The sequence below is a fragment of the Mugil cephalus genome, chromosome 2 (assembly GCF_022458985.1).
Source record: "Mugil cephalus isolate CIBA_MC_2020 chromosome 2, CIBA_Mcephalus_1.1, whole genome shotgun sequence".
Taxonomy (NCBI): Eukaryota; Metazoa; Chordata; class Actinopteri; order Mugiliformes; family Mugilidae; genus Mugil; species Mugil cephalus.
The window spans coordinates 33,444,409-33,451,102 of NC_061771.1; the positions used below are offsets into that span (position 1 = coordinate 33,444,409).

At 41.1% G+C, this 6,694-nt stretch overlaps 1 long non-coding RNA gene across 1 annotated transcript; it reads right to left on the reverse strand.

Moving 5' to 3' along the window:
- Positions 1–4,953: 4,953 nt before the first annotated feature.
- LOC125003595 lies at positions 4,954–5,396 on the reverse strand. The gene is made up of 2 exons (XR_007112242.1): positions 5,337–5,396; positions 4,954–5,047 (listed from the first exon to the last, which is right to left on the reverse strand). It is a non-coding gene; the product is annotated as an uncharacterized LOC125003595 (long non-coding RNA).
- Between the last annotated feature and the right edge of the window lie 1,298 nt (positions 5,397–6,694).

Consider the following 6,694-nt stretch of genomic DNA (forward strand, 5'->3'; position numbering starts at 1 on the left):
CACACAAACCTGCAGAGACTTTTAGCATCAAGTCTGTTTCCTCTGCAGATTTCACTAAGAAACTGCTGAGAGTCCTGAACGCTTCATTACTGCACCAACACTTTAGTGATGGATTTACTGCTGCTCCATGGAAACAAAGATCAGCTGACTAAGAAACTCATGGTTACTAAATGTAATGCTGCTTCTATGATGTGTAGGCTTCAGTCAGACTGATCTCAGAGCTGTGATCAGTTGTTGATCAGATGTGATGAATGACCACCACTGTCTCTATACATCTTGGAAGGCTGTCAGCTGGAATCCAGCTTTATTTCCTGGACACATCAACACAACAACAACAGTCGTCTTCACATCAACTCAAACACATGATCACAACAAGCTTCTGGCTCATCTGATTGGCTGACTGTTGTCTCTCTCTCTGTCTTTCTGTCCAATCCTGAAGCCTGTCTCCATTCTCCTCTCACAGCTTCACTGAGAAGCTGCAGGTTTACAGGAAACACTGGATCTTTGATACTAACTGTGTTCAGGACGATACTGATGAAAGCAGCATGGACTGACTGGAACCCTCTACTCACCTCAGAGTCTCCAGTCTATAGTCTGGACTCTTCTTAAGATCAAGAAGCTGCTTCACTCCTGAATACTTCAGGTTGTTGTAACTCAGGTCCAGATGTTTCAGATGGGAGGGGTTGGACTTCAGAGCTGAGACCAGAGAATCACAGATGATCTTTGACAAACTGCACTTAATCAACCTGAATAAAGAATAGAAGATGAAATGATTGATGATCAGTCAGATGTGTTGAGGTCTGAAATGTGTCCTGATCAATGAGCTGTTCTCTAAAATGAGTAGAGTGACTTTGTCCTTGTGTTATTGTGGATCTTCATCATGTCAGCCTTCTACAGACATCATCCAAACGTCAGCACAACATTCAGACAACTATTAATGTCAACACAGATCAATAAGATGCTCCTGACCTCATTACAGGATCAATATTAATGATCAGACATTATCAGTCAAATCACTTTGAAATAAACACAAAGCAAAGAAATATTTTGACTTGATCAAGAAAACTTTGTCAGTTGAAACAAATGTGAGTTGAGAGGATCTTCTGGATCCAGATGTGACTCTTCAGCTCTAATCACAAACATTCATTGACTTCAACAACTAACAGTGGACGTTTTGTACACGTTCTGCTACAAAGACTTGGAGACAAGGAAATAGAAAATAACTAAAGGACATTTACAGATTGATGGATGACATGAATTAGATTCAGTTGGTGATTAAACATATCAGATCTACAACAGTAACAGACAGTGAACTCACTCCAGAGTCTCCAGTCTACAGTCTGGACTCTCCAGAAAACCACACAGCTGCTTCACTCCTGAATCCTTCAGCTTGTTTTTACTCAGGTTCAGATGTTTCAGATGGGAGGGGTTGGACTTCAGAGCTGGTCTCAGAGAAACACAGCTGATCTCTGACAAACTGCAGCTCCTCAACCTGAATAAAGAATAAAAGATGTGAGTTTTAGCCAATTGTCCCCGCTAAGCTCAAACACAGCTCAGAATCAGGATCATTTCATTCAGGACAACAACTTGATGTATAGATATAATGAAACTGTGGCATCAGCTTCCAACTTTATTGTAGCCCAGGTATCATTGTAGAATCAAGAAGATGAAATGATGTTTTTATCCCCACATTCTTTTTACTCCAGAGGGGTTACATCTGGGTGAATGACACTGATCGTCATACACGTGATTATCTATACAGCAAAGTGATTGGGTTTTCTGGCTTTGTTAAATCTATACTAATTGAGCCACTGATGTGTAATTTACGCATTTATTTAATCTGCAGTCCTTTACCACGTCTTATGGCGTCTCTTTGATGCAGCCACGGTGTTTGACTTTTCGAGATTTCGAGTGAGATTAACTTTCTCTACTTCATATTTGAGGAGAATCAGTCTTTGGTCCTTGTAGGAGACATGTGCTTCCCTTTTTCTGGTGGATCAACCTCATGATTGTAATTGGTCTGCTGCTTTGAAACCCACCCTTTTATGTGCGCGTTCACCGATTCACAACAAGACAAACCTGGATTGAGTTAGCGAGTTGATAACCAGTGTCGTGATACCGCTTATCCAGATTGTCATTGTTCTGGATAGGTTCATCTGGATAAGTTGGAGTAAAACCGGATTAGTTGAGCTTGCTTCCTGATACAGGCCTCAGGTCTCCCCTGTAAAAGAGATCTCTGATCTCAATGGGACAAACCTGGTTAAATAACTCTTGTTCACGGTCATTGACACTTTATAAACTAGACTATTTCAACAAATTGCCACTTCATAAATATTAAAGGAGTTTGAGTTTTATTTTAAAATTGTCCAAAGTTCAGAGTCACCACAACTTTACCATCATATTCACCTCATCACACAAAGAAAACATGGAGTCTGACCTCAGAGTCTCCAGTCTACAGTCTGGACTCTCCAGAAAACCACACAGCTGCTTAACTCCTGAATCCTCCAGGTTGTTGTTACTCAGCTCCAGATGTTTCAGATGGGAGGGGTTGGACTTCAGAGCTGTTCCCAGAGAATCACAGCTGATCTCTGACAAACTGCAGCTCCTCAACCTGAATAAAGAATAAAAGATGTGAGTTTACAAAGTTCCTGTTGAAATCATCCAGAGTTTCATTATGTGTTCAGAGCTGATGGTTCAGAATGAACAAGTTTAAAACCTGGAAACTCCAAACAGGTGAATCCAACAGGAAGCAGCTTCAAACAGTCAAATAGAAGAAGAGAAGAAGAACTCTCATTAATATTAATGACAACATGGTGCTGCTTCAATGAAGACGTGGCTCCATCTCTACAAGCACAACTAAAAACCCTCAGACATTTATTTCACTTTCTACTCAAAGTTCAGACAAATGTTGACTAATGATGGTCCAGATTCTAAGAGAAGTTCAGGTGATGATAGAGACATTTAAATGAGGACTAAACATGAAGCTTCATTTCATCATTGATCTTTACATTTAACTACATTTAATTAGTTGTCAAACCTGACTGGACCATTTTCATTACTGTCCATGGATATAGTTTAACAAGCTGCTGCCATGTTGACTGTTACTGTTGATAATATATCACACTGATGATAGACTGAAGTGAATTTTATATATTACATTTATTCTATTTGTTTCTAGTGTCTATTTTATATCCATGTTTAAGGTGAGAGAGAAACAGCTTTTTGAGGTTGAGGACAAATGTGTCCAGAGCAGTACACCTTTGCAGGTTCCACCCCCATCCACTGGTACAGGTATGTGGACCACACCTGGGTTAAAATCAACACAGAGGAGGTGGAATCCTTCACAAAACACATCAATGCAGTGGCCAGCAACATCAAGTTCACCAGGGAGGACATAAGCGGGGACTGTCTGGCCTTTTTGGACCGAAGCCCCAACATAGAAGTATATAGAAAACCCACACACACAGACCAGCATTTGTTATTTGATTCACACCTCCCTCTGGAACACAAACTAGGAGTCATCAGAACCCTCCAGCACTGAACACAGACTGTACCCACTACACAGGAGGGCAAGGACAAGGAGGGACAACACATCAAACAAACCCTCAAAACATGTGGATATCCCAACTGGGCCTTTGTCAAAGGCTTAAAAAGATATCCCAGGAAGGACAGGGAAGAGGAGCACAGCAGAAGGAACAACATCACCATCCCCTATATAGCTGGTGTATCAGAGAAACTGAGGAGAATTTTTGGTAAACACCGCATCCTGGTTTATTTCAAACCTGGAAACACACTAAGACAGAAACTGGTCCACCCCAAAGACAAAACACCTAGACAGAAACAGAGTAATGTAGTGTACGCGGTTCAGTGTAGCGAGGAATGTACAGACCTGTACATTGGGGAAACCAAACAACCCATACACAAGCGCATGGCCCAACACAGGAGAGCCAGCTCATCAGGAAACAACTCAGCAGTCCACCTCCACCTGAAGGACAAAGGACACTCCTTTGAGGATAACAACGTCAAAGTCCTGGCCAGAGAGGACAGATGGTTTGAGATAGGAGTTAAGGAAGCCATCTATGTCAAAGTGGAGAAACCTTCTCTAAACAGAGGAGGTGGACTGAGATTTAACTTACCATCTATTTATAATTCAGTTTTGACTTCTGTCCCCAAGAAGTTTCAACAACATTTACACCTTGAGCCTCCAGGCTCCCATTGACAATAGCCTCTTTAGAGCTCTATTCATAGGATAAGTTAGCCTAGGCACACAGTTCCCCCCATTCAAGGACAGGTAAGTACCAGCCATTATGGAAATTAGTGACCCCAGTTTTTGGTCAAGCAAGTTTCGGGTGGGTGGTACCCACAGAGTTTATTCCTATTTAAACCTCAATTTCCCACTAGTTTATCGAAACTGAAGAAGCTACTCGGATGAGTGACGAAACATCTTCAAGAAATTCTACAAGTCCAGCTGACCTTATTCAATGCTTTTTTTTGAATAAAAACCTTTGAAATCTAAAACTCTTGAATCCTGACATGAATCAAATATAGTAGTAGTAGAGTCACAGTTTTCAGAGGACAAGGTGACGTCTTCAATCCAAAGAGATTCAGTTTAAAATGAGAGAAACCGGAGAAAAGAAGAAAGTCATTAGAAAGTGGAAGCAGCAGCTGTTTGCTACTGCTCCCTGATCAATGACTCCAACAACCAATCAGCTGATTGACCAGCTCCATCTTTCATCAGCAGCAAAATGAAATATTGAATATTTCAGCTTCTAGACCATCACATGGTTCATCCAAGTGTTGGAGCAAACAGAGACTGAATATTAGTTACTGCCTCATAAATAAAAGAAAACTGATTGAATCAGAGCTGACTGACCTCAGAGTCTCCAGTCTACAGTCTGGACTCTTCAGAAAACCACACAGTGTCTTCACTCCTGAATCCTTCAGGTCGTTGTAACTCATGTCCAGATGTTTCAGATGGGAGGGGTTGGACTTCAGAGCTGAGGCCAGAGAATCACAGCTGATTTTTGACAAATTGCAGCTCCATAAACTGAATAAAGAATAAAAGATGAGTTTAATACTGTGTTGCTGCCACACTTGACCAGGTCTCCCCTGTAAGGGATGTCTGATCTCAATGAGACAAACCTGGTGAAATAACCCTTGTTCGCTATTATTGACACTTTAGAGACTAAACTATTTCAATAAATGGCCACTTCATAAATTTCAAAGAAAGGCCAGAAACTGTTGTGAGTTTTATTTTAAAATTGTTCAAAGTTTAAAGTCACCACAACTTAACCATCATATTCATCTCAGCACACAAAGAAAACATGGAGTCTGACCTCAGAGTCTCCAGTCTACAGTCTGGACTCTTCAGAAAACCATGCAGCTGCTTCACTCCTGAATCCTTCAGGTCATTGTTACTCATGTCCAGATGTTTCAGATGGAAGGGGTTGGACTTCAGAGCTGTTCCCAGAGAATAACAGCTGATCTCTGACAAACTGCAGCTCATCAAGCTGAATAAAGAATAAAATATGTAGATTAAATCACTGATAATCAGATGTTTTCAGGTTGTAAAGTGCAGCAGTAGAGTCATGATGCTGAGTTCAGGACTTTTCTGTTATTCAGTTTCCTGGGGACCCATCTCTCTTTCACTATAATAAAATTAAAAACCATCATCAGTTAGTACAGAACATGCCAGGCCAGTCCTCCTTGAATATCTGGATTCTCCTTCTGGAAACCCTCTAGGAGGAGATGCCAGTGTTGAGCCTCACCTCCTGTTGATACCTCTTGTTGGGTGGACAGAGCTGAACTGCTGATGAAGAGACTCTTAATCCGTTCTGTCCAATCAATATCTGAGTGTTTACTGTAGAAATCAGTCTTATGCAGAATAAGCACTAGGTTCCTGCCACTGCTGTTGTTATCTGTTATTTGGTAGTAGGTAATTGAGTCGCTTCATTCACTGAGCACTGTGAACACAACACTATACTACATATTTAAATAATTTTCCCTCATATCTCTATTTTCACCTGGAGCTACTGGAGTACTGGTCTGACCCTGGAAGTTTAGTTCAACATGTCATCCCTGGCTGCTGCATTCAGGCTGATTTCAGAGTTCTCAGCCTCTGACCTGCACTGTCCCTGCTCTCACTTCTTAATGAGCAAATCTTGGATATCTCCCTTTCTCCTTCTCATTGTCACTCAACAATAAACATGCCAATAAACACAATGAACAGCAACACATTACTTGTGCTGCTTTGAAAAATATTGTTACGACAATTCTCAGGAACTTATGGAAATACAATGTTCTTACCTCACCCTCACGGACTCAGTGAGTTTGTGAGGGCTGTTCCATTGTCACATCATCAAGTCAGTGAATGAGCCATTAATGCCCCCTTACCTTACAGTAAGGGAATTACCCACAGTTCATAGCATTGTCAAATCAAATATGGCTTACAACACATTTCTTGAATTTTTTATTTTTTGTTGTTGTCAAGCTAACCACATGAAAGGAAGTAAGTGCTGCTCAGTTTCCATTAATAGGACCTGGGACTTGGGTCTTTAGGGGCGGACTGGAATTGAGCCTTGGTTTTGTCCACTCCTACCTAGATGAACAATTCACCAACCTGCTCATGATTCCTCTTATACTCACAAACTGTCTCATTGATCATCAGCTATGTATTATATTGCTAGACCCTACA